Source organism: Hermetia illucens, chromosome 2 (assembly GCF_905115235.1).
Source record: "Hermetia illucens chromosome 2, iHerIll2.2.curated.20191125, whole genome shotgun sequence".
NCBI classification, from domain to species: domain Eukaryota; kingdom Metazoa; phylum Arthropoda; class Insecta; order Diptera; family Stratiomyidae; genus Hermetia; species Hermetia illucens.
Genome location: NC_051850.1, coordinates 109,297,271 through 109,325,045, shown reverse-complemented (window position 1 = coordinate 109,325,045; position 27,775 = coordinate 109,297,271). Strand labels below are relative to the sequence as shown.

The 27,775-nt window shown below is 39.5% G+C and overlaps 1 protein-coding gene across 2 annotated transcripts in view; it reads right to left on the bottom strand.

The window, feature by feature from the left end:
• LOC119649037 (adenylyl cyclase X E) overlaps window positions 1-26,632 on the bottom strand; it is a 74,962-nt gene extending 48,330 nt beyond the window's left edge. For both annotated transcript variants that reach the window (XM_038050996.1, XM_038050997.1), the window contains exon 1: window positions 26,045-26,632. The gene's annotated coding sequence lies outside the window, so the exon portion shown is untranslated. The remainder of the gene's footprint in view (window positions 1-26,044) is intronic.
• Window positions 26,633-27,775: the final 1,143 nt, after the last annotated feature.

The following is a 27,775-nucleotide window of genomic DNA, read 5'->3' as shown; positions in this document are numbered from 1 at the left end:
TCATACCCCAGAGAAAGCAAAATTAAGACACAAAAAGAAAAATTAAGATTGTTACTAATTATTTCTCTTCATATTATTCGCCTATGGGAACCGCAGGCGGCATGCACATAAGAATGGAAGCCATTACACATACACAAGCTATTATAATGCAGTGAGTTTTCATCAACTTATTTTTTACTAACAATGTAATACTTCACTGATTTGGTAGTAGGGACTACTACATATTGCTATTGATATCACACAACCCCGACGTGAAGAGGAAATTATAAATTCCTAAGCGATTTTGTCAGAACCCTTCAATGCAAAGGGAAAAGAAGTGCGAAAAACCCACAATATGAACTTTCAGGTGTGATTCACTAAATTGTTTGATAATGTATCTTTGACATTGCCATCTTTTTTTCATTAACTTCTTTATTTGTTTTAAATTGAACTAACTTTTCTACACAAAGAGATATTAAAGTTGACAAAAAGTTAATTATTTCATTGTTAAATCTTTTTATTGGATCTTGATTGTCTAATCATTGACTGGCAAATCAACACGGAAAAGGTAACCCGCAGTCTAGTCGAGTCGTTGAAACATCGAAATATCAGAAAAATTATTTACGCTGATTTGTTTCCTTTGTTTTCGTTTGTCGTCTTATAATTTACTGCATGATTTTCAATTAAGTGCACATTCTCGTCAAACATTAGTGAAAAACGATGTTATCTTTATGACGTTTCATAAACTTAATTTCGACATAAGGCAAAAACACATCCGATAAAAGCCTCTACATTACAGGCGTAAGTGAAAGATCTCGGCTAGTCGATAAAATGTGTTAACGCCACTTGATGTAGTCCCACATGAGGAACACATACGTTCTCTGCGTACACTCGAATATTTGTTAAGTGTATATTTGGACATTATAGCACAAATATATTGTTTGTAAATCAATCAGAGCAGCGATATTGGTTTAGTCTAGCACACTATGCAGCATATTCTGTGCGTGAATTGATTTATCAATAAATTTTTTGCTTCGTGATTAGACCAGACTTTAGGGTATTCCTGGTATTTGGCTTCCTGCATTTATGAGACTCCGATGTAATCTTGGGTAAATTATTTCCCTCTAATTGCATACATATATTCAGATGTACTGATAAAATACTGAAGGCAATTAATATTATTCAATAATAATATGAGCACCATGAACACATTATGCTTATCTTAATGAAGAGCGCTTTTCACTCGGCTCCATAACAGGAAGTTTGCTTTACGTCAATGGAACTAATGGAAACCATTAACGTGAAGTAAATTTGAGAAAAATAGGATATAACAATTCATTTTTCCTGAAGAGTTCAAAACTCACGTACGCTAGTACAAATTTAGAACAATTATTCAGGTATATGCGTCCTTTTCTAAAAAAGCCTCCGAGGGAGTTGATTCATCTTCAAAAAATTGCTCTTCTAGTCATTTTATTTAGTTCAGACTTTAAAATTCTCACAAATATTCTCATTAATCGAGCAACAGAAAGAAGCTTTTGAAGTCACACATCCGAATGGTTCATCAACTGATGCTCAAGGGGTGGGACAGCGAATCAATGCCTGACGACTGGCAACGAGGCATACATAAAAAGGGAGATATCACACAGTGCACTTTGCTGAGTTCCCTTCTATAAGATATTCTCTGCTATCTTGCTAGGCCGTATAGCCCCATATGCCAGAACATCATCAAAAGCTATTAGACGTTCGAAGCGCGACTCCTTTAGAAAATATTGTGAGGAACTGCGAGTCAAAAAAGAGACTTCAAGGCTGCGCAGAGCCGTTAAAAGCCAAGCTGGCCTTTATTAGAAAATCAGGTGGACCTTTCATGAACTCGAGAATTGAGTTTTTACAGACTCTCTCGGAAGTAGACCATCTGGAAGAACACATAACCGAATTGGGAGTGTCAGAGTTGGCAGTTCCTGAACAAAACTTTCAATACGACAGAATTGCAAGGGGAACTGGTACGAGAGTAAAGGTTACCAATGAAAAGCAACCACTGCTCTACCTTTTGAGCACTTCAAAGCACCATGAATGGCATGGCAGCATGAATGGTACCTATTCAGCGATGTCAAAGAAGAGTATAGAGCACCTGGAACGACTTCTAGGAAATATTTTTCTAGCTCTGAGCTACATCCCTACCGAAAATTGTATGCCTGGGTCTTACCAGACCCATGAGCACTAGGTCGGGCCTAGGTCTATATGCACTCAAAACACTGTAATAGAACCAGCTCATAGACTATTTTTTTTAGGTCTATGTGGAACCAACGGAGGGGTATGGAGAATTGGAAGATATATTGGGACCCAGTTTTTGCAATTATTTCTGATTCTTGGATAGCCATTAGGCAGAAGATATAAAGTTATCTCCAAACTGAGGGAAAACTAGGACAAACCAGAGGAATGCATGGCAAGATATACTGGGATCTTCTATATGGATGACTCAAAAATAGTACAAGATTCTAGAGCAGGAATTTACCTTTCGATAAAAACGATAAGTGAACTTTTCTTCTGAAACAATATGCCATAGTCCTTCAGGCTAAAGTACGCGTGTGTATCGGAAGTAAGAGAAACTGATTTTTTTAAGATTCCGAAGTGGTGTTATACCTGGAAAAAATTATTGTGTAGGTATCCAGTACCTTTAGTGAAAAAGGGGTGATCAACCGTAATTCTCTCAAACCGCTTAGTATTGAAAGAAACCACGAGCGAGTAAGAAGTGTACACTTTTAGAGTGCTTTGAAGAGGTTTGTCCCATTTTTCTGGGGCCGAAGTGGTAAAACGGTTCCATGGTGGAACCGAGAACTGCAGAGACTCAGGAAACCTGGTATGGATGGCATCTACCCAGCGATGCTAAAGGAGGATATAGAGCACTTAGAGAAACTTCTAAAAAATATTTTTCGAGGATGTCTTGCTCTGGGCCACGTGCCTTCCTCTTGGGAGAAGGTGAAGGTAGTCTTCATACTAAAGCCTGGGAAAAATGACTATTCTATTCCAAAGAACTTCAGGCAAATCAGCCTAACATCATTTTCGCTGAAATGTCTGGAGAGACTGGTTGAGCGTTACATTCGCGAGAAGGTGCTAAAGTCGCACCCCCTAAATGAAAACCAACATGCTTAGCAACGTAGAAAGTCCTGTGAGTCTGCTCATCATTCTTTGGTTTCAGAGATATAGGATGCAACTCTGAAGAGTGAGTACGCGATGGGGGTGTTCGTGGACGAAACTCTAATAAAGTGGATCTACGCTATGCTAACGCAGAGAATGTTGTGTGCTGAACTGGGTATTGATCGCTACTTAACAACGGAAGCGACGAAAGGTTGCCCTCAAGGAGGTGTGCTGTCGCCACTTCTGTGGAGTATACTGATCAACTCACTACAATGTGACCTGCAAAATCTGCCAATACACGTTCAAGCTTATGCGGATGACGTGGCTGTAGTGGCTGTTGGTCGAGATCTCAGACTGGTGTGTGGAAATACACAACGCGCCGTTGATTTGATTGAAAGTTGGTGTCTCAGGCATGAATTTTCAGTAAATCCAAATAAAACCACAATGGTATTATTTCCAAAATGGAGGAAGCGGAATGGTCTTTGCCTTCCAGAAATGAGGGTTACAACCCTTCAACTCTCTGAAGAAGTGAAATATCTGGGAGTTATTCTAGACAAGAAGCTTTTGTGGAAGAAAAATTTAGAGGTTAAGATGAATTTGATTAGATCTATGGGAAAACAATGGACGTGGGAGGAACAAAGCATTGCAAGCGTCATTGGAAGAACTGAACAAAGTTTTTGCGATGGCTTCCGATTCTCCGATCCCCATACATCTGTTTGGTAGAAGAAATCATGTTATCTTGAAACGGAGAGAAAACTAGGAGAAACCAAAGAATGGATATACTGACGTCTTCTACACCGATGGCTCAACAACAGAAAATGGTTCTGGAGCAGGAGTATATCTCTCGAATAAAAACGAGAAGTAGGCTTTTCCTTTGGGACAATACACAACGGTCTTCCAGGCTGAAGTGTATGCGATCCTAAAGGCTGCAAACTGGATGATTGGCGAGCGGTTGAAAGGCAGGCCCATCGCAATCTGTAGCGATAGTCAAGCTGCATTGAGGGCACTGAGTAGTACTTTGATCACTTCGAAAATCGTTCAGGAATGTAGAAGCCGATTGAATTCTGTTTCCAGATTCAATATGGTGGATTTACTCTGGGTACCTGGCCATGGTGGTGTAGAGGGAAATGAAACCTCGGATGCATTAGCAAAAGAGGCTTCAACTTTCCCCATGCCCGGAATCAGCAATTCGGGTGTCGGAAGCATTGGCTAATCCTGCTATCAAAAACTGGGAACAAGCTTCCCATAATGACAGATGGCGAAGCCTTAATGCTGCTAGACAGATCAAACTCTTCCTGTCAGAACCAAACGAAAAACCTACAAAATTTATCCTGTCGGAAAGCAGAAAGACTTGCAGAGGTATTGTGGACATTCTGGCTGGCCATAATTTGTTAGCTGGGCATATGTTCAGAATAGGAATTATCCAAGATGATACGTGTCCATCCTGTAATGAGGAAGCGGAATCCACGGAACATTTTGTATGTGAGTGCCCCGCTTACGAACGCATCAGACATCAGATTTTTTGTGCTGATGTGCTCTGCAGCAGATAGCATCACATCCACTAACGGAAATCCTGCGATACATAAACGAATCCGGGATACTCCGCTAGAAGGGGGCATCGAGTACAATCGGTCTGATTGCTCAGAGGCGTTGCCTCTCCCCAACTCAAACACACACACACATACAAGAAGTGCACGTGTCAATAGAGCACAGAATTATTATTATTGGCAAGGAGGGAGTCAATTCGAACGAAATATTTGAGTGATTGCGTGCACAGATGGGAGAAAATATCCTTTCAAGGACGCCAGTATTTGCATGGCATAAGAAATTCTCTTGGGGACGTGAGCAAGTCGAGAATCTGAGCCAAGATCACCGACCAAGGACGAGTGTTATAGCGGAAAACATGAAAGAGATTCGTGGGCTCATAGAGCAAAATCGAAGAATATCTCTACTCAAAGTTCTTGAGAAAGTCAACAACAAGTGCCAAAAAAATAATGGAGGATGACTTGAAATTTCGAAGAGTCAAGAGAATACGTAGAAAAGTAAAACTTTTTGCAAATGGAATATATTAAACGGAATTTTTTTTTTAAATCGGTCCCGTTTATATTTGATAAGCCCTCCTGTGTCCTGTGTGACAGATCAAGCAATGGGAGTGGCTTCCTACTGACTAATGCTGCTATCAAATCTGGGAACAAACTTCCCTGTTAGGAGGAAAACTTGTAGAAGTATTGTTAGCATTCCAATTGGCCATAATTCACTAACTGGACATGCATGCTGATTATATAAATAAGCGAGAAAGCTTAGGAGATCTTAGGAGGAATTTAATTAACTGATTAGATATTCGGTTAGCTCGAATATTGGCAACTTGACTTTTTCAGTTTGACATACTTATGCCTAATATTTCCCACCGTTTGGCGGCTTTCTTTTCGCAGTCGCTTAGATAATTATTATCCTCACTGTAACTGCACGTCAGGAACTAAAACAGTATCCGGATGGTTTAGTAATTGAGGCACTGGGTGTCGTACAGGAAGGATACCAAACGACTCAGCTAGGAATGAGTGCCTGAGTCAAACCAGGGCAATATTGCCTCCGATGCACCGTTACAGTCTTGAACTTGAATGAAATGTCCTAACACGCTTCAAGATTGATGAGCCAACTATTATTATTATCCTGAGAAACTACTCAACCGAAAAATTTTAAAATATCTGGTGGTGCGTTCAAATAAATATCTGATCAAACACTATATTATTACATTTTGAGAATTTACTGCGAACCCCTTAAGTTCTAGATAAAATTTTTCATTAATATAGATTTTAATACGAAACATTATACTGGAAACGTTGATGGAAATCCTACTACTAATAACAAAGTCATAGTTGGTCAAAGTTACCCCTTTCGAATCAAATTATTTCTCCCTAAGGGATAAAATGTTAGCATCAGCATGCAGCTATTTATAAATGGAACCTATCTAAAAATATAAAAAACCTTTCATACCTGAAGTGCCGAACTTCCGGATTCCGACTTGATTTTTATCTTATCGTTCTTGCCTTTAATTTTGTTAATTTTACTTTTTATCAATAGTAATATTTCTTTTTATCAATAGTAATATTTCTATCATTTTGCTTTTATTTCATGTATTTGAATTTTATTCTTTTTCAATTCTGTCCTTATCGTTTCTAATATTTTAACCACACTACTTTTATTATTCTGTTTCTATTCTTAGTACTAGTCTTTTTATTATTTCTTTCTTTTATCTTAATCTTTTATCTCCTTATTATTAATATTACATTCGAATTTTGTGATTTTCTTATCATCAGCACTATTAGTATTTGGCTTTTAAATCTCGGCTCGACGCTTCGGGTATAAAAGGTTTTGTTAATATAATACAAATAAGTTCTGTCGGTTTTTTTAATTTGAAGCTTTATTGTGAAAAATTGGTTATACATTCATTGTTCAAAGTATTGCCCATCGCTAGCCACAGCTTTCTTCCATTTTTCAGGCAATTCATAGATACCATCGCGCCAAAAATTGGCCTGCTTGGCCGCTATCCACTCATCGAGCCATTTTTTGAGTTCGTCGTAATTGGAGAAGTGCTGGTCAGCCAGGCCATGCTGCATCGACCGGAGCAAATAGTAATCAGAAGGAGCAATGTCTGGAGAGTACGGCGGGTGGGGTAGGACTTCCCATTTTAACGTTTCCAGATATGTTTTAACGGGTTGTGCAACATGTGGACGAGCATTGTCATGTTGCAGAATAACTTTATCATGCCTTTGCTGGTATTGCGGCCGTTTTTTCTTGAGTTCGCGGCTCAAACACATCATTTGACGTCGGTAGAGTTTGCCCGTGACCGTTTCGTTCGGTTTTAGCAGCTCATAGTATACCACACCTAGGTGGTCCCACCATATACACAGCATGATCTTCCCACCATGAATATTCGCTTTGGCCGTCGATGATGAGGCATGGCCGGGGTATCCCCACGTTGCCCGACGCTTGGGATTATCGTAATGGATCCACTTTTCATCGCCAGTAACTATTCGATGCAGAAAACCCTTCCTTTCTTGTCGTTGGAGCAGTTGTTCGCACGTGAAAAAACGGCGTTCGACGTCCCTTGGCTTCAGTTCATACGGAACCCAATTTCCGACCTTTCGTATCATTCCCATTGCTTTTAAACAGTGGGAAATAGCTTGCTGAGTGACTCCAAGTGTTTTTCCAAGTTCTTCTTACGTTTGCGATGGATCTTGGTAGAGCAATGCCTCTAATTCTTCATCTTCAAAAATTTCATCCGGCGCGCTCTTCGTCTTCCAAGTCAAATTTGCCACTTTTAAACCGTCCAAACCACCGCTGACACGTTCGCTCAGATAGAGCATGGTCACCATAAACTTCCACCAAAATGCGATGACTTTCGGTTGCTTTTTTCTTCATATTGAAATAATGAAGTAGAACTCCCGCAAAAACACATTATTTGGTAAAAAATTGGCCATTTTCGTTGATGAAAAAAGTATTGTTGTTTACACTTAAATTAAATAATTTATACTGACGTTTGTGCCTATTAACAGTAGCTTTCCGATGAATGTTTGGAAATGTGGATCAATGAAATAAAAAACAAGCTACGCCATCTATTGTCAAAACCGACAGAATTTATTTGCAGGCCTTATACTTTGTGTAAGAATATCTCGGTACGCGATGGTTCTAATTATACATAGCTCGTAGTGCAAGCACGTTGAATATAGTCTCTGTGGTACTGACATTTTATTTCGTGGGCAGTAGTAATTTGATGTGAGGGAAGCAATTTCAGTCTACTATAACTTTGTTAATAATAGTAGGATTTCCACCAAACTTTCCAGTATGATGCTCCCTACTAAAGTCTTCCTCACTGTGTGGAGGACTAGGATGAAATTGAGGGAGTTTACAATAAATTTCCCAAATATAATAATATACTATTATTAACTTTATTTGAACATGGACTACCACAATTTCAAATTTTTCCGTTGTGTAGTTTCTGAGAATGGGTGCTTTATATAACTGACACCAAATTGCCATATTTGAAGAAAAAAATTTTGTTCCTTCCTTTTAGGTATATGGAGCCCCTCCGTAAATTCAAAGTGCAGCGATGTCATTCACTACAAGTAAGACAGAAAGACAGAAAGATAGTGAATTATGTGAGGAGTTGCCAAATCTCCTATTAGGCGTGACTACAGCCGGTGAATAGGTGCGTGTTCATGAACTTTTCTTTTTTGACTGTGCTTGGGCTAGTGTTTGCTCATCTTTGGATATTCAGAAAATAAAGTTGGAACCCCAGTACCGGCGGCTTTTGGGAGTGAACAAGCGAGCCCCCATCTGCCGATATCGCTTGACGGCAGTGCTTCGGTGGTGAACAACTTCGCTACAGTTGCGTATAATGCTACAAGTGTTTTAAATTTAGATATGGAGGTCTTCATACGAAGCTTTAGGTAAGGTAGGCGCCAGAAAGGAAAACGGTGCCTTGACTAGCCCAATAAACGGAACTAAAAGCTCAGAAGGGAGAAAACATGTGCCCGAAATAGGAATTCCAACTAGCGAAGCAAAGTCCAAGAAAACTAAAAACGGAAGATGAACTAAGGTCTTAAACACAAAAACAGAGCACGAAACCAAAGGTCCGAATCCGTCCAAAAGCAATTTTAATCTCCACCAAAGGAAATCTATCGTAAAAAAAGGTAAAAGCTGACCCCGGCCTAAGAGACCCAGGCGGAAATGTCAGCAAAATCCGTAGGACCAAGAAATCGGATCTCATGTTTCAGCTGAAAAAATCCAGCATGGGAAATATTGACGGCTTTCGTAACCAAGTTATAAACTCATTTGGAAAGAATGTCACGGTACGTTCCCAAAAACATAAGATCTATATACAGTGAAAGGTTCTCGATGAAGTAACATCCAGAGAAAAGATCGGCACTGCGTTGAAACAACAATTCAACTTGGAGGAATTTGGAGAAGAATCCATCGGGAGCTTAAGAAAAGCTTATGACGGTTGTCAAACGGCCACAAGGGCCCCACTGTTGGCCATGGCCGCGGTTCGGATCGGATGGGACGGAAGGCAAACAGTCTATCTCTTTTCAGCTTTGATTACTTTGTTGATTCAAGATAAGTTGAAAAATTTTGTTAGTGAATGGAGGCTAGTTCAATGTTAGAAGTGTATCGAAAAAGTAGGACCATTGTTGATGAGAGGGTAAGAAGTTGAATAATCTTTTGGTGGATCGTTTTCTAAATATTTCCTAGTTTATACCACTGAAAATAATATACATATTTGGAATGGATAGATAGTTACCATTCACCCCTTGGTAGGGTATAGCGGGTCCATCGCACCTACGCCCCATCGTTCACGGTTACCTGGAACGCCCTCCAGCTCCCTCAGGGCTTCCCGAGTGGCAAGCCTGTGCGTCGACCAAGTTCCCCCTTTGAGATAGTGTTAGGCCAACGCACTCCGATGATATGACGCAGACAGGTATTATCGGAAGCTTGGAGCTTTTGGGTATCAGTGGAGTTCACTTTCCATATGCTACTTCCATATAGCAACTTAGAACACTAGCATAAAACAATCACAACTTGATCTCGGTGTTGAAATAACTGCATTTCCACACTTTAGGTAGGACAGCGAACACAGATCTAGTGCTGATAATGAATCAGGCAACACACAATTCAATGCCGCCGTCGGCAGAAACCACATTTCCTAGATATACACATTGATCGACGCGTTCGATGCTCTCCTCACACAGGAAATCCTGGTTTGGCTGCCATTTATCTTCAGTGCAACTCTACTCGCCCCCCTTTCCAAATCCAGAGCCATAAAGTCAAGACCCATGAGCGACTGAAAGAGCAAATAGATGTCATCAGCGTGGTCGAGGTGTTTGAGGAAAAATCATCTTCCATTGAGTTCCTCCACGTCCTCGCGACAGGGCACCATAAAGAACGGGACCGATAACGAAAAGAAATAATATCGGTGACAGAATTCAACCCCGGCGGACTCCGCCTTGGACCTCAAAATCCACCGAGAATGACGCTTTCCGCATCATATGTCGCTCTGATAATAGCTTTTAGTTTCTCCGGAATGTCCTTCTGCGTGGAACACTCCACATAAGCTCCTTATTCACGCTATTGAAAGCTTTCTCGGCATCGATGAAGAGCAGGTACAGCGAAGAATCAAATTCCGCGCACTGCTCCAAAATTATCTGTAGAGTGTTGATGTGGTGAATGCAGGAGGATCGGAGTGGAAAGCAGCCTTTTCTCTGTCGATGAAGCTTTAGAAATATTCTTTGCTGCGTTCCAGGATTATTTTAACTATTATCTTTGCGACGGCAGGGAGCACGCAGATACGTCTCTAATTGTCGCACTCAAATCGGGTCCCTTTCTTTGGGATCTTAACAACTATTCGTTTCTTCTACTCTCTAGGAAAGATCTCCGATTCACAAGAATTCCGTCGGATATTCAAGAGCTGCAGGCGCAGTAAGAAATAACTCTGCGGGGAGACCGTCAATCCCAACAGCTTTACTCGATTTGAGTGCGTTTATGGCCGAAATTGTTTTTCTTCTACTTGAAGAAACAGTTCGAATTTGCATTTTACGGTGGCTAGCTATTTTATCCTCAAAAAGATACGGTGATACGTTCAGGTCAGTTGTTGATCATCCACTAAACTGAAAATCTCCGCTTGTGCGCAGCATTGTACAATTGTGATGCTCCCTAACCTGGAGCAGGATCTTGTAGTCAGAAGTCTGCCAAAAACCGGCTCCCAGATGAAAAGAGCGTACCTTGTGGCAGCCCTCAGACGCAACCGGACACCGAATTTGCTTCTGCTGCCACTTGGCTTTTCAGAGTGCAAAAAGCATATTTTCATTAGAAAGGCAAGAGTTCCACCATCTTACTTCGCTTAGGCCCGGAATGTCCAGTTTATATGGCTCGAATTCCCTGTCAAGTTGACGAAAGCAAACAAATTTCTATCTTCCTTTTAGTCGCCTCTTACGATAAGTAGGGGAGACTTTAAGTGTATTCTCAAGCCCCAACTCACAAGGCATATTTGGTATGATGCGCCCACAAATCAAAATGTTTCATTTATCGCTTGTAAATTTTCTGTAATTAACTTGGTACCAGAAAAATAAACTGCCTGCTATTTTCACCCTGCATTCAGCAATTTTGATTGCATTATTTTCAATATGTTTAGTACTGACTGCAAATATAATTATGTGTTTTATGCCGGTGCACACTATCACACATTTTGTCTGTTCTATCATTTATCAACTAAATTTTATCACAAGAATCATAAATTTTGTCTTCGCTTTCCAATTAAGTTACTGCGATGACAAAAATATATATTTTATTGCCATGGAGATAATCAAACGTTCTAGTTAGTATTAAACTGCATTTCCGCAATGTTCAACAGAATTATAGGTGCACATTCATTTTGCTTATTTGTTTATTGTTTTATTGTTGTGCTTTTACGCTCTAAATTGAGACAAATTAACAATTGTGAGTAAAAAATCAACGAGAAAGAATTGCGTATACCTAAGATTGCATGTACATCTGAAGAGCGGACAAACCAATTCAAAAGAGGCTAGTCACTAAATTCGCTTTTATTGTGCAATTTTAATTGCTTCCTCTAATTTTTATTAGAAAATCCCTTAGACCGCATCAGTTGCACCACCCGGTTGACTTGTTGGGTCAATTGGGACATTTTCTGATAGCATGATAGGTAGCTCGAAAGAACAAAGGACACAAGGACCCCGCTTCAATCAGGAACTTAGGTCAGCCAAATGCAAGTCTGACTGCACAAGGTCAGACGAATATGGTGGCTGAGGCAGCACATCCGACTGAAGCTCTGAGGGGTCACTAATAATATGTGTGCTGTTGCATTGTCGTGATGGAACCCGACTCCTTTAGGATTATCAAGTTCCGGGCGCCTTCATACTGTCTAATTGCCGACATTATCATCAACGGTCCAGCAGTCGTTATCCGGTCTCGCCCTGGAACAGACATACCAGTTTTGCGACGAGGCGCAACAATTCAATATGCTTAAAAATGTCTGATATCCTGACCTATAAGATGGCTCCATTTGAGGCATGTTTTCTTTCCAGACTGAACCATCCCCATTCACACGAATTAAGTGGCCACCTCACCAGAATCTTCTGTGCCGAATTTTATAAATTTCGTCGTTATATACTTCTTGTTATGTACACTGTCGTCCGGGCATTCAACGTCCAGCGCCTTATACACTACTTTATTTAGAAATGTCTTCCTAGCAAAGCCGATCTTGAGCAACTTGTTCAAAAATGGAATGATTGCCTCATGCAATATGGTCTCAGATTGAATCAGAATAGAACTGAATTGTTGATGACAGATCCCCATGAAAAGGACACTATCGCTGTCCGTGGCAGCGACCCGCCCAGAACTGAGCAATTTAAATGTCTCAAATCAGTGCCATCCGGCAATAGTGAACTACGTTATGAGATTGTTTCACGCATTAGCGCAGCCGGGATGAAATGGCATTCCACAAACGGCGTTCTTTGTAATCGGCGTATCAGTGAACGCCACAAGTCACAAATTTACCGGAGTGTCGTTCGCCCAGTCGCCCTCTATGGTTCTGAGTGTTAGGTTTCGTGGTAATAGAGACGAAAATGTTGCATTGGAGCAGTGGCGTAATACGCCTTGATCACATACGAATTGAAGATATTCGCGATCGGTACAACTCCATATCGATCGCGGAAAAATTACGAAAGAGGAGTCTTCGATGGTATGGTCACGTAATTCACGCAAATGAGAATTCACTTGCCAAGATGTTCAGTGCGATCAAAGTCAATGTAAAACAACTAAAAGCCCGGCCGAAATAATGGTGGCTTAATACGCTGAATAGTGATTTAAAAGTTTCGCAACTGCTTCCTGATTCGACAGAAGTGGAGTTCTTTTGATTTATATGGTTTGGTTCACCGGTTTTAAGTTACTTTATTGTCTTTAATTAGTTAAAAGTTGTCTTTGTTTTTTCTTTACATGGTGTTTCCAGGGTATTCCTCGATGATCACCTTTGGGGTTCTAGGTACCTTCTTTGTATAGACCTTTTTAGCTAGAGTGAGAATGTTCATACATCCAGAATGATATGATCGATTCACTTGACAAACAAGCCAAAAACCAAAAGCTCGGTACTTCTGGTATGCAAATTTTTGTAGATTTTGGATGTAAGGATAGTTACAACCATAGTTCTATTTGTATGTAACCATGTTGAAAGGTTTGCAGCAAACGTACAAAACATGATTATGTACTTTTCGATAGGATATCAAATGAGGGAATTTTGAAGCCTAGACATCGTATTTGGGCACCACCATGATTTTATTCAGATTCTTCTTGCATCCAAATACTGCCACCACTTTAGGAGTTATTTTTTATAAGAAATAATATGCTGGACTTCTGACCCGAAATATGAGTGGAAATGTTGATACTTTTAGGTTTACCCTGGGTTTTTTTCTTTTTAAGGGTTTATTTTAAAATCGGGTCAATGTCTGTCTGCCTGTCCATCTGTCTATCTGTCACATGCATTTTTCTCAGAAATGACTATACGGATTAACACGAAATTTGGTGAAAAAGTGGCAAATTTGAACACTCACACATACAGTAACAGTTATATGTTTCCATGTTGAGTTTAAGGAGGGAGGGCTCCTCATACATGCGAAAGGGGGGTATACATTTTTTTCACCGAATACAGTCATTTGCAAATAAATACAGTGAGGTTGTCCGAATCAAGAAACAACCTTTTCGTTTCATTGAAACACAGGACAAACAAAACTCTTAAACGATACAAATCACATATCAAAATGGAACACGAAAGCGAGGATTACAACCTTTACATAAAATTTAAAAAAAATCTATAGCCTCTATTATCGAGAAGATCAGATTCGTAAGAACATATGTTAAATCCATCGTCAGCCCTAAAAGCCATGCAATTAAGTTGCCTAAGAGTAAACTAGAACAAGTCGGGAAACCGGAAGCTGGGCGCTTCAGGTATGAAAGGTTTTGATTGCTTCTTCTATGAGTATTATTAACTTAATTTGAACGGATATCGATACGAAGAGTATTTTGAGGCCTGGGCACCATAGGCAGCTTCATGATTTTTTCAGATTTTTCGGTTGGGTAGTTTAGTCCGTTAAAGAAATCATCACTTTCGACCCCTTCCACTTGCTGTCTTTCTAATAAATTTTAAAACTAAGACTGGCTTCGGAAAGTACTGATCGAGACCTTTCATTTGATACCCCACATGACTATATTCGGTGAAACAAATTTTTACACCCCCATTTTACATGTAAAATCTCAACGTAGAAGGATATCACTCACTGCATGTCTGGGCATCTACAGTTCCCACCTTCTCACCAAATTTCGTACTAATCGGTATAGCCGTTTCTGAGAAATTTGCATGTGACAGAGAGATAGACTTTGAACCGATTTTAATAAGGTTTTGTTTTGCGAACAAAAGGCACCGTTGAGGAGATTACAGCCAAGGCAAATAGGACTTTTCAATGCACGAAGAAAACAAAATGAACCATACTTATAAAGAAACTAAAAGCCCAACAACCCTCCAACATGCACAACACTGAAACGGGAAATAATAATGTCCAGTTCATAAACAACTTTATTATAAACAGGTTCAAAGAAAACTTCTCAGAAGAAGAACTAGCTCTCCTCAACAAAGGGTGAAACCTAGGCCTCAATGAAGGCAGGTGCTCAATACAGGACATAATATTGGACATCGAAGCTGCCATCAACAGACGAAAAAGAAACTATAAGAAGAGACCTAGCCAAAATCATGCTGGATGATACCAAGGATAAGAGGACCGAAAAGAGGAACAAAGAAGCCACCGTTGTCAGGGGTCTCCAGGAATAATCAGTTTTTTACAAGACCGCAGACAAGAGAAATGCGATCGTAATCACAACAAGAAGGAGCACCATGAAGCAGTCATGAAAAAGTAGAACAATGGTAACTCCCATGAACTGAGGAAAGACCCCCTACCACAACCGATTGAACGGGTGCAAAAACGGTTAAGGAATGTCAAGGTGTAATTGGAAACCTATGGAAGATGCGTGTGACCAATCCAACTCTTTCAAGAATCAGGTGCCTACCTAAAATCCACAAACTTGGAAATGAAATGAAGGCTGGTTTGCGATCCGAGAAAACCTGAAGGAAATAGAAAATGCTAGTTCCTTCGATGTAAAACCTATGCTTCCAAGTATTGCCGTAAAGCACGCACTCTGCTACCTGGAAAAAGCCCTTTTGAAGAAAGAAGTTTCGCCTGAGTGGAGGAAGAAGGTTCGCCAATACATAAAACTAGCTTTTCTATATATGAGAGAAAATTATTTCACCTTCAGAGGTAGATTCTACAAGACAACCACAGGATTTACAGGGGGTAACCCTCTCTCACTATTACTCAGCGAAAACCCAATAGCCTCTAACCATTCATGGAGTCAAAAAATGCCCCCTTTCAACTCCACTATCCATTGGATAAACACAGTCCCGCTAAGAAAGGAACACTCCGGGAAGGAGAAAGAATACACACTCAGTAAAGCTAAGATGAACAGACAAGGAAAAGATAGCGAAGCATCTAATGAGACGAAAGGAGTGGCAACTGAAGAGCAGGGAATTAACGCACCAAACCGTACAACAACAAGAAATTTTAGAGGGCAGAAATAGATTCCCCTGCAACTAATTAAGGAGCGGATACCTACAAGCAGGAAATAACAGCTAAGACAAAAACTCAAGTTCCTAAAAGACTGCCTAGAAAAGAATGAGAAAAGTGGAATCTACCAAATCGTTGTCCGGAACGCGACCAAGTCTACGTTGGACAAATTAAAAGACTGCCGGCCACCAGGATCGGAGAATACATTAATTAATTAACAACTCAGGATGTTTAAATTGACAGACTAATTACCTCCCAATTTTTAATTTTTTCAATTTTTTAAGTAAAAATGGTAGCAAAGACTAATTTAATTTAGATTGTAAGCACTCAGGGCAACTGGCTCCCGACATATCGATATGTGCAAATAACTACAATAAGGGTTGTTTAGGATAAGTGAGGGATCCTAAGTCCACAACCACTTGTTGTTGGACCGGACCAAATGGAGAGCAACTTACTCCCACGTTTATTTGGTCCGCGGATCCCTCGTTTGGGGCATGGCACCCAAGCATTAAAAATCGTAAGACAAACGGTTTCGTCCCTTGGCGTGTTTTCCTTAACATATAAATGGAGCGTTTTCCATCCGATGCCACTCACGGTCACGCTGCTCCCAGGGCAGAGGTTGAGGCAGCGTCTGAAGAGTTGCCTCTGCCCTGGACGAAACCGTTTGTCTTACGATTTACAATAAGGGTGTCCCTAATCAAAGAAAAATCTTTTTGTTTCATTGGAATATAGTCTATTAGTATGTTGGATATCAAACGAAAGGTCTCGATTGGTACTACAACCACTCTTAGTTTTGACGTTTGCTGGAAATGCGAGGAGTTGAAAGTGATTATTTATTTAACGGACTCATTCTCGGAAACTAACCAACCGGAACATGAAAAAAAAATCATACAGCTGCTGTATACGGCGCCCAAGCCTCAAAACACTCTTCTTTTCGATATCTACTCAAATTAAGTGAATGATAGTACATTACTATGTTTCTAGTAAATTGACTGGAAACCGGCCCTAAATTTATCATAAAAATTTGACGAAGTTACTGTAGTTCAAAGTTGTCTTTTCCCCGCAAATTTAATGCAACCCAAAATACTAAATATCTTTGTTGTTCTGAGTGTTGATCGACTATAAAAGACAATGAACGGCGTCTTTCGAAAATGGAGACGAAGATGTTGCGTGGGACTTGTGGTGTGACACGTTTTGATCACATCCGAAATGAGAATATTCGCGATTGACATGAAGTTGCACCAATCGAAATTTCAAAACGAAGTTGCGTAGCTGTTTTATTTTATTTTTTTACCTTAAACTTTTCAAAAAAGTTGTTCACTTAAATATGGTAATTTTAAAGGCAAACAATAGAAAGCTAATGCGCCAAAATACTAGAATTACCCTATTTAAGTGAATTTGCTCCTTATCAAGACCACGTTTTCTCACATTTAATGCATAATATTCCTAAACTGTACATAATTACACCCATCATTTTTACATGTCATTTAGAAGCTAACATAAGAAGGCAAGTTTCGTCAACTTTGCAGGTATATAAGTTTAAAGATCCGTTACAATAAAGCATATTGAAATTTAGATAAAAGATGGATTTTGAAATTTCTTTAAAATTTAAACAGTTATATCTTCAAAGCAATGATGACCTTTGCAATTGAAAAAATATCCATTTATAGGAAATTTTATGTAGTTTCCGAAAATGGTATCAAATATGGGATTAAAAGATTGAAAGAGTGGGAAATTATGATTTTTTTTTTCACGAAAAACTTCTTTAATAGTAAAATTTCCGGGACCAATTTTCCTCAAACAAATGGTACTATCCACCATTAAAATTTGTACCATCATAAACGGGACACTCTGTATACTTGCAATAGTAATTGTTTTTTACTCCGTGGGAACCCCAGGAAAGGAAATATAAGTTGGAAGAAGCAGTCAATATTGTTGTCCAGTCTCATCATCTTCCATAATGAATGAACGAATAAAAACCTTCGCTTATCACAGCTTACAGAAGATTTTCTGATAAACCATTCCAAGTAAATCTATCCGGTCTTAAAATGTTATCAATGGAACAATTTAATTGAATCACGCAATTATGTCTGTTTGGACTAGTGCAGGTAATTCCCACGAAGAAAATGCATGATGCTATTGTTTTCCGATTATAAATCTTATCAGAGGAAAAGAAGTAAAACCCACAAATTTCACGATTCGACATTTTTTCCAATGGATTGTGTTGCTCATAATGGTAACAACTGTTTGCAGGTTTCCATTCGTACATACGTAGTTAGATGCTATCATGGTTTCAATTTGCATGGATGATTAAATTTTTTTGACTACTATTGTGATATAGCAAAATTGACGTACTAACTCTAGTTGAATCGAAAAAATGAATCACTTTCTGACACAATATGGAAACCAGAAGTTGAAGAGAAATTTTCTTAAAATAACAGAGCAAAGAGGGGAGGCAGCAGCAAAGACACTCTCTATTTCTATATCGTTCTGAAACAAAACGACGGCACAATAGTTAATTCAATGAAGCTCCTTTTTTTTAATGACTTCCTTAGGCGTCCTCAGGTCCTCAGGTCTTAACTTTTTGTCTAGAGCAAAAAAACCAAAAAGTTGCCTAAAGTAGACATAAAATCCTAGTAAAATACGAAGGAGTTTTGAAGATGTTGATTTTTAATAAAATGGTGTCAATTGAAGTAAAAATTTATTTTTTTTACAAAAAACTTGTTAATCGGTCATCAAATAGGTAAAGTTTAGTCAATTGAGAAATCCTAAGTGCTTCACTAGAAAATGTTGAATTCAAAACTAGATTTGATCGGCTGAAAATTGGAGACACTAGATTTTCGCTCATTTCGATAAACGTGGATTCGAAAAAGGCTCGATTTGTAAAAATTTAAGGAAATTCATATTCTGCCTCTAATCTACGATGCTTGTGCCATACAGTGGGTATTCGAAGTTTTGGGGTTGGATCCAAAACAAGAGAAAGCTGCAAAAGCTGCTGTTCAGGATTGCAAATATATCACAGACGCCGATGAATGTGAGGTGGGCCGTAAGCCCCTCATTTGTTTAGACAAGTCCTGGACCAAATCTAACCCTTTCGTGTGAATGAATAAAGACCACTTATGTATACTGCAAAACAAAAAAAGGCAGGTTTATACGGAAGTTTGCAATTGCGACGTTTGTGTCCAGGTAGAGCGAGGCAGCACAGCCAGGACTTGAACGAGAACCGACATCGTCACAGGGTCAGTTTCGGGCTGTTTTTGTGTCCCGCTCGTTGCGAAGACGGTGTATGGTGGCTGAACCATGCCCCAGAAGGAGCCGGGCGCAGCGCTAATTTCGGGAACGTAATCGCCCCGTAGTTGAATTCTGCCGAGAACGCCCCGTATCAGCGCCGACTGCAAGGTTCGTGCCGTTTATTTCGCTGGGAGAGACGTGAAAAATTGCGTTGGCTCTTGTGTGCCCCCGATGTCTAGTGCTGAAATCATTGATCAGACTGTTGAGCCGCGAGCCTCTAAGAAGCGGAAGCTAACTTCGACGACGTCGCCGCAGGGAATCGGAGCCGCTGTCAAGAATCAATCGCAAGCGCAGGAGCACCAACCTTTAAAAAAACGCTGTCAGCGCAAGCCGCCGCAGAGAAGACTCAAATAAGGCCACAACGAGGTATCATCCAACAACACCACCAGCAGCAATATAATCAACAAGCGCCTAATCAAAAACAACTTATATTATTACATAGGTTTCATCTGGGGGCGGAGTGATGTGGCGCAGCACTGACAGCGACTGACAGATGCCACCACCGGTGTTCTCCGTGGCGGAGTAGGCCTTGATATCTGATTAGAAAGAATTGTAAAAAAATAATTGAAGTTGACAGTCAGTTTACAACCCTTCACGAGTTGCTAGCGTTTTTCACCAAAACTTGCCAAATTCATTTTATGTGTAATTTTACAATTGAATTATAACCAACCTTATCATTTTGAGAAAACAGAAATATAATTGAAAATACAAGGAAAAAATTTCATTTGTCATTCATTAGAGGCAAATTTGTGCTTATCTGAAAACCCTTAAATCCAAACTAATTTCATACATCAGTAGCGAGTATTTGTCAGAAATAATTCAAAGTACTCAATACATTTAAAACACCAAGAATTCCCTCCCTCTGATGATATATGATATTGGGGCTTCTCGTTCTTAGAAATTTTATGATAAAGCGTGGTTCAATTAGATTCTTTCATATTTTCAATTGATTTACTGTTTCTATGTCTAGTTTCACTTATTTTTAATATATATTACACTATAGAAGGTTAATGAAATCAATTTAATTGCGAGAAATACGAGTTACTCACGACAAAACCTATAATATTTTTCGTTTTCTACCGGACTTTTTAGCATTAGTTCTTATTCTAGGATGAATATTTGTATACGAGAGATATACATTGAGCGATTTTGAGAGATGAATAAACACCGATAATCCAGAACACATTATTAGCACCCAAAAAACTTTAGATTTAAATGTCGAAATTTGCTCCCAAATTAACGTCAGAATGAAATCAAAACTTTACATACAATTTTTCGGCCAATTAATCGTTTTTTTTTTCAAAAAAATACTTTTGAAGATAAGCATTTTACCAAATTGAAAAAAGTGGTAAAAAAAATGTCAAGGTGGTATTAACCCTTAAGTCAAATCAATTAAAAATCTAATAATGCGGAAAGCTGTGCTTTACCATTAAATTTCATTGGTGATGCATCGCTCTTCTGTCACTCTACTCCGTTTTCGTCATAGATGCTGCCATCCAAAACGCCGAAGGCTCTCCACACCGGAATATCTTCACATAGGATACTAATTGGTCCGAAGAATATGTGTCTTACGCCGGAAATTGTTAAAACTAGTGTTCAAACTCAAAGTAAAAGCAGTTTAAAAAGTAGTAAGGTAATGCATCCTTACTTAAAGTGAGATACATCGAAGTATCCGCCATGCTACATGCTATGTAAGTATCATGCTGGTCCCAAGCCAAGGTAAAGGAGAAGGGTTTGAAGCAACTTATTTAGTACAATCCTCTTTAAAAGAACCAGTGATTGGAGAAAATGAGAAAAAAGTAATGGTAGACGTCCAACCTAGTTGCGATAACTTCGCTATACTGCATAGTACCTAACGAGAACCATTCGTCAAGGGCATCTAATTGAATTTACCTGGTCCTCCAGGTTGAGGGTTCGGAACAATAAGTCTACAACACATTATCCACCAAAACACCGAACATTCTCTGAAACAGGAAGATGAGCCTCGGACAGGATTGATACCACGGACACGGCCGCGGAAACGAATGAATGAATATGTTCTTAGCTCCTGAAATGTTAGATAACTTGATAAATTTGATGTCGTCAAAGACCTAGTTCAACAGGCCAGTAATACAAGATCGGGGTCTAGCAGTCCACGAACTGGAATGTTTACGAGATAAACTGACATGAGGTCGCACACAATTTTGCAATGTCGCGAGTTGTCAGGAAAACGTGAGTTTGGAGTCGTCTTCCTCGTGCTTAGGAACTTTAAAGCAAATGTTATTAACTTCAAACCCATACATGAAAGATTGTGTGCGCTTGGTATCAAAGCAAAATGAAGAAAAAGATGACAACGCCAAAAAGTAATTTTACGATAGCCTGGAGAGACTATACTACTCGGTTCGTCCAAACGGTGTCAAGATATTGCTCGAGGATTCAAGAAAAGTTAGGGAACTAGGAGATACATCGAGAAATGACCAGAGTTCACAGCTTCCATAATATATCAAATGACAACACCTCATGCCTCCCACGCAAGCGCATTCACAAAATACTATACATGGGCGCCCCCAGATGGCATTACCTTCATATCGAGGAACAAAATGTTACTCCGACTACTACATAATAAAAAGTGTATGCAGGTGCCAAATTTCAAAGACCCGCGAAATGAAAACTAACCCACCCTCCACCACGGGACACTCGGTGACCTAAAACGCACTATCAAAACAACAGCAGAAGAAGTAGTTGGATATGAACACCGGCCCCGGAGAAGTGATTGACTTGACAATGAAAGTCAGAAAGTACTTGATAAGGAAAAACAAGGCGATTAGCATAAGTATAAAGAAAATTATTACAAAAGCATGGGCAGTAACAATTCCCTTATAGATTTGGTCATCTCTAATTAAGGCTCCTGGATGACCAAATTTAACACGAATAAGAATTCTTAAAGAAGTTCCTACTATATCAGTTCGAACACCAAAGCTAAAATATAAAGTTCCAATATCTTTATGATTTGTAGAAAAAAGTCTTATAATGGAGTCAAAAGAAGAGAAAACATTTAGATGACGAAATGAAGCAAATTGACAAAAACATCGCGAGCAACAACACAAGATAAGTCTACAAAGTAATGAAGAATCTAAGGCGTGAATATGAATCCAAAACCACCCTTTGTAACGGAGCAATCAGCGGTGACGAAAGTGAATCATTTAAGAGATAAGCTTCTTATTTCAAAGAACTACATAACTTAATCACTAGAACTCACAAGAATTATGATCGAGCATAACGGGAACACTGAACAGTCAACATTGGAAGCTGGCCGCTTCAGGTATGAAAGATTTTGTGTATTGCTTATATAAGCATATTTGTATGCGCGTTTGTCCCATTTGTACCTAGTTCGTAATGTTTATGGATTTGGTATGTCAGACCATTCACTTAGTCTTAGAATACAATAAATTTGCACAAAAGTGGCAACAACATTACAACTCTGTTAGTCTCCTCTTTCTTCAGCCTTTGTCCCGTTCACAAGTGGGGGCGGCTCGTCGTGATCGGTTTCGCCATTTGGCGCTATCAAACATTTGATCTGGATAAACTTGCGAGGCTTTTAAAACCCCACCCACCATATCAAACCACCGTTGTTTTAGCCGGCCTTTTGGTCATTTACCTCTTTGATGTTCGGACCAATTTTGGCCATACCATCGAAAACGCCTCTCGCAGTTTTTTCACGATCGGTGCAACCTCATATCGATCGCGGATATCCTCATTTCGGATGTGATCAAAACGTGTGACGCCACTAGTCCTATTAATAATAGTGCAATTTCCATTATCATGTTCTATATTATAGACTTTATTACAGTTAAACTTGATTCTAGGGTCAACTTAAGGGGGTACCCAACCAATTACTATAAAATATACTTATAATAAATATGGTTACATACTTTTATTAATTTTCTTTGGACAGGTATAGGGATGGATTGTACCTTGAAATACCATCCCCATGGCTCCCCTGATTTTTTCCAGCTATTTAGGTTGGATAGGTTCTGAAAAAAGCACTCCTCCCCTTTGGATCCGATATTAGTTTCGGAAAGTACTAATCGAACTTTCATTTGACACCCCACCCGACAATACTCAGTGAAAAAAAAATTACGCCCCCCTTTTGCATATATGCATCCTCCTTAAACTTAACTTGGAATTGTGTTCCCATTACATGCACATCAATAGAAGTAACTGTTTTAAGATAATAAGTGTGATAAACAGACAGACAGATAGACAGAGAGAACGACAGTAAGCCACAAAACCTCAAAAAGTGTGATATACCCTCTCCCCAAAAGAGGTAGTAAGTTGATATATGGCAGTTACAGACGTATCTCACTACTTGGTACGTCCTATAAAATCTTCAACAAAAAATCTAGAGAGACGAATTGGACTATAAGCCGATAAGATCAGTGAATACCAAGGAAGTTTTCGGACTGCTAGATCGACTATTGATCAGTTATTTACGGTCAAACAAGTACTAGAAAAATGTTCATAATTAAACATCGATGTTCATCTAATATTCATCGACTTCAAGCAGGTAGTATTAATGGAAATAAACTATAGTAAGTAATGCTTAACCTGGTAACTCCAGCGAAATTGGTGAGCTTTACCAGAATGACAATGTCAGCCAGTTTGAGAAATATTTCATTCATTGCAATTCCTGTAAGTCGAAATCGAACAATCGAACTAGTGTTCCCTGCAGAACTTTCACCGCGGGTGCATGATTTTGCACATAATGTCTATTTAGAGTGGTTTTACGCAGAATACCTCCATTTTAATCTTTCGACATTTAGAAACTTTGGCTCTTCCTATAAAAAAAAATTCCCCATTGAGATGGATGCTGAAAACCCTATCATTAAATTGACAATACCGCTTAGTACGTCATATCCAATTTGGGCAAATTTTAGTGGAAGTTTTAAAAGTAATAGAGTATGCAAATACGGAACAGTTGATAAAGCTGATTGGTTCAGTCAGGCAGAAATCTCCTTACACGCGAACAAATATTCGCAGAAAACTTGAAATGTCTTGCAATTAGAGTGGACACAGGATCTACGACGCTGACCAATGTGCGAGGCCAGATAAAAGCAGCAGGATCACCCTCAAGACCATTTGACATCAACAACGGACTATAACAAGGGGATGCCCTATTATGCGCCCTCTTTAACCTGGCCCTCGAGAAAAAAGTGATCCGTGATGCTGAGGTAAATGCAAGAGGTACGATACTCTTCAAATCCATCCAACTAGTGGCTTATGCTGACGATATCGACATCATGGGGAGATCGACCCGAGACGTACAAACTGCCTTCATCCTGACCGAGCAGGCGGCGCGAGAAATCACAACCAATAACAGATACGATGATGAAATCCGCGCACGGTTGTTGGCAACCAACAGAGCCTATTTCAGCTTACGCTTCCGCTCGAAACGTCCGAACGAAGAATCCTCCGAAGAATTTTTGGCCCTCTATATGAAAATTGCCGATTCCGTAGCCTACATAACGATGAAATCTATGAGCGATACCATGTCCGTCTGGTTGTGGATAAAATCCGGCTCAATAGGTTACGGAGGGCAGGTCACTTAATCCGTATGGATGAGGATGATCCAGCCCGGAAAATCTATAAGAGCAATATCTATGGTAGAAAAAAAAGATGAGGCAGACCTTGCCTGAGATGGAGCGATGGCGTAGGACAGGACGCCAGACAGCTTTTAGGGATATCGAATTGGTGGACCTCGGCGCAAAGCCAGGATGTCTGGAGTTCCCTATTAAGGCAAGGCAAGGGATACCGGTTATTGCGCCGTTGATAATGATGATGATAATAAGACCTGCGCTATGCTACGGATGTGAAACACCTACTGTAGCATAAACTTTCGAAAAATTGGTCAATACCTTCAATAACCAGCGAGAAAACGAATTAGATACAACCATGAGTTGTACCAAAAATTTGACGACCCTAAAGTCAGTTTTAGGAAGTTGCAATAAGCTGGCCACGTTCAGGCATGGACGACATTCGGACAAGAGTATTCGAAAGGAGGGCAGAGGGACGAAAAACCGGTAGAAAAACACTGAAAGCACTAGGCAGATATCATTGCATTGCTTAAATGCCCTAAAAATTTTAGGGCACGAACGATTAACCCAGGCGGTTGGAGATAGGACATCTCGAAGGCCAAGGCCCGAAATGGTCTATAGTCGCTCGAAGACGATTTCGAGACGGATTGGGCGCGAACAAATAAGTTACGATCTAACCCTGTTTTTAAGCTGACGCGTATGGCTCAAAATGGCAAATCGTCGCAGAGGAAGGAGAATATGTTAACGCCCGAGATTCGCATTGGAAGCTACAACTGGTGCATACTCCACACCCGTAAATATTATGAAGCATATGTTGAAGATGAAGGGGGTATACACTGACGTCGATAAGGCAATGACAGCCATCCATAAAAAGATTAGGCAGGACGAAATTAGTCAGGTGAAAAAACGAGAAAAGTATAAAAACTTATGAACGAACAGCAGATAGATTCTGATTCAACCAAGCGACATTATACCATGTGACTGCGGGGATGGGAGCTGGTAGTTTTAGTAGGTAAGAACTCCACGTAACCGTTTGGCAAGATTAAACGATAACCTTTGGAGTTTCCCACCTTCTATTAAGAAAAAGATAGACAGACAGGCAGACAGTAAACAGATTTTAATTACATTTTATATTACAAAAATCTTTCAAAAAAGGCGAAATTGATAATAAATATAATTTATTACAATTTGGAAAAAATTGAACAATTGAAAAATAATTATATGCAGGAAACCTCGGCCAGGTATCCTATAGCAAACAAGGCCAAGCACGAGTTTCCTTATAATATACATAGAATAATGAAGGCTAATCCTAAATACACACTTCAGACTTAAAAATACCCCATCAAATGAGCCACACCTGGGATATGTACAAAGAAAAACACTCACCATTCAATTCTATCTACGCAAGTTGATTGAATTGCTGGAATTGATTTTAATTTATGTTTTCTTTTGCAAATTATTTCTAATCGCTTTGAAATCACTTAATCCACTAGCACACCCCAATTCGCGATGATAAGCCACGGAAGTAGCTCAATTTTTGTTTGCACGAGTTTCTTGGAAAATACAATATCACGAGTAATGGAAACAATGGAGCACTTCACAATGGAACAACACTTCTCACTACCAGGGGTAACTTGTATGCTAATTTGTGGATTATTACGAATTCGAAATGTTCATTTTTGAGCAATTGCACTCGTGAATTGAAATTAGTTGAACACCAAATCCAGGTAAAAGCACAATCGACCTGTACGACACGAAGGGGACTGACTGAAATCAAAACTGCAACGTTTTTCGTTGGAGAGCGATGATTCTTGCTGCTTATCAATTAATTTTCATTACATTTATCAATAGATAGCACGTCGCGCATGTTTTTATGGAAGATACCACGTAAATTTACACGATTGTGGAATTAATGTCTAAGTGAGTGCTACTTAGGCCCTACCTTGGGCGCTTTGCTGTTCTTACTGTTCCTTATTTACACTTTCTTATTGAAACCGCGTTTGAGCCAAATTTTTAGGTGCGAAAATAAATTCCAAAAAACTGCGCTATCACTCACCTGAAATGGCAGCAATCAAATTAAAGATAAAACAGGCTTGAATGTATTATTTGAAAAGAAAGATAAATGGGCTAACTTTTGATTGTATAAGATTCAATAAACTTTAAGACAAATAAGAAGGGGTAAAATATTGGCACGCGTTCTCTTTTATTCTCATCCCTCCAATAGGTGCAATACAGTAGAAGCCTTATACGAGTAGTTGGATTTCACTAAATACTCGAACTATTAAAAGTTGGAGGGTGGTAACTCAAACACAATTTCATCATCATTTTTATTGAAAGTTCCCGAAAAAGTCAAATCTGATGAAAATTGAGGACGACACCCCGAAATTTCCACCTTCTAAGCATAATCAACTCTAAATTGAGCATGAAAAATAATGAAGGGGAAAATTGAGTTCCACCGACTTTGTAGTCCTCCATTTCCACGACATCACAAATGAGTCATTAAAATTTCCCATTATGTCTATGCGCTCTCCATTTCCACTATCGAATTTCATCAATTTGTTCACTCTAAAAGAAAGAATTGACGCGAGTTTGATTAATTCCCACCCTACTTGGTCCATTAGAAACACACTAAGAAGAATTTTCCCGTAGGATCTTGGCCGGCCCAATTATGCAATATACTAGGTCTCTTCTTTATCTGCTGCTTCAAAAAGAACCAAACTTTATTTTAAACTTGTATTATGATGTGTACTATTCCCTCGGACACCAGCTTGGTTGAGCCGTCTATACTAGTTTACTACACCATTAATAGTGTTCAAAACTCCCTAAGGCTAAGGTGTCATAGACTTCAAATCCACCCGCTAAGGGGGCCAATCAAGTGGCGGCCGTGGCACGAATTTCAGAGGATTCATGTTCCCCCACGGAGAAATCTATGGAAGACCTTCTTGGCACTTCAATGGAAAGTTTACACTTAATGCCCACAGTGGTGCAACCAGCCTAAAAGGAGATACAGCAACTCCTATAAAGGGGCAAACTGGAAACCCGGTCGCGGCCGATTCATCGGCGGCATTATTGCCTAAATCTTCTAAACAACTCAGGAAACCAGAAGGTGAACGCTTC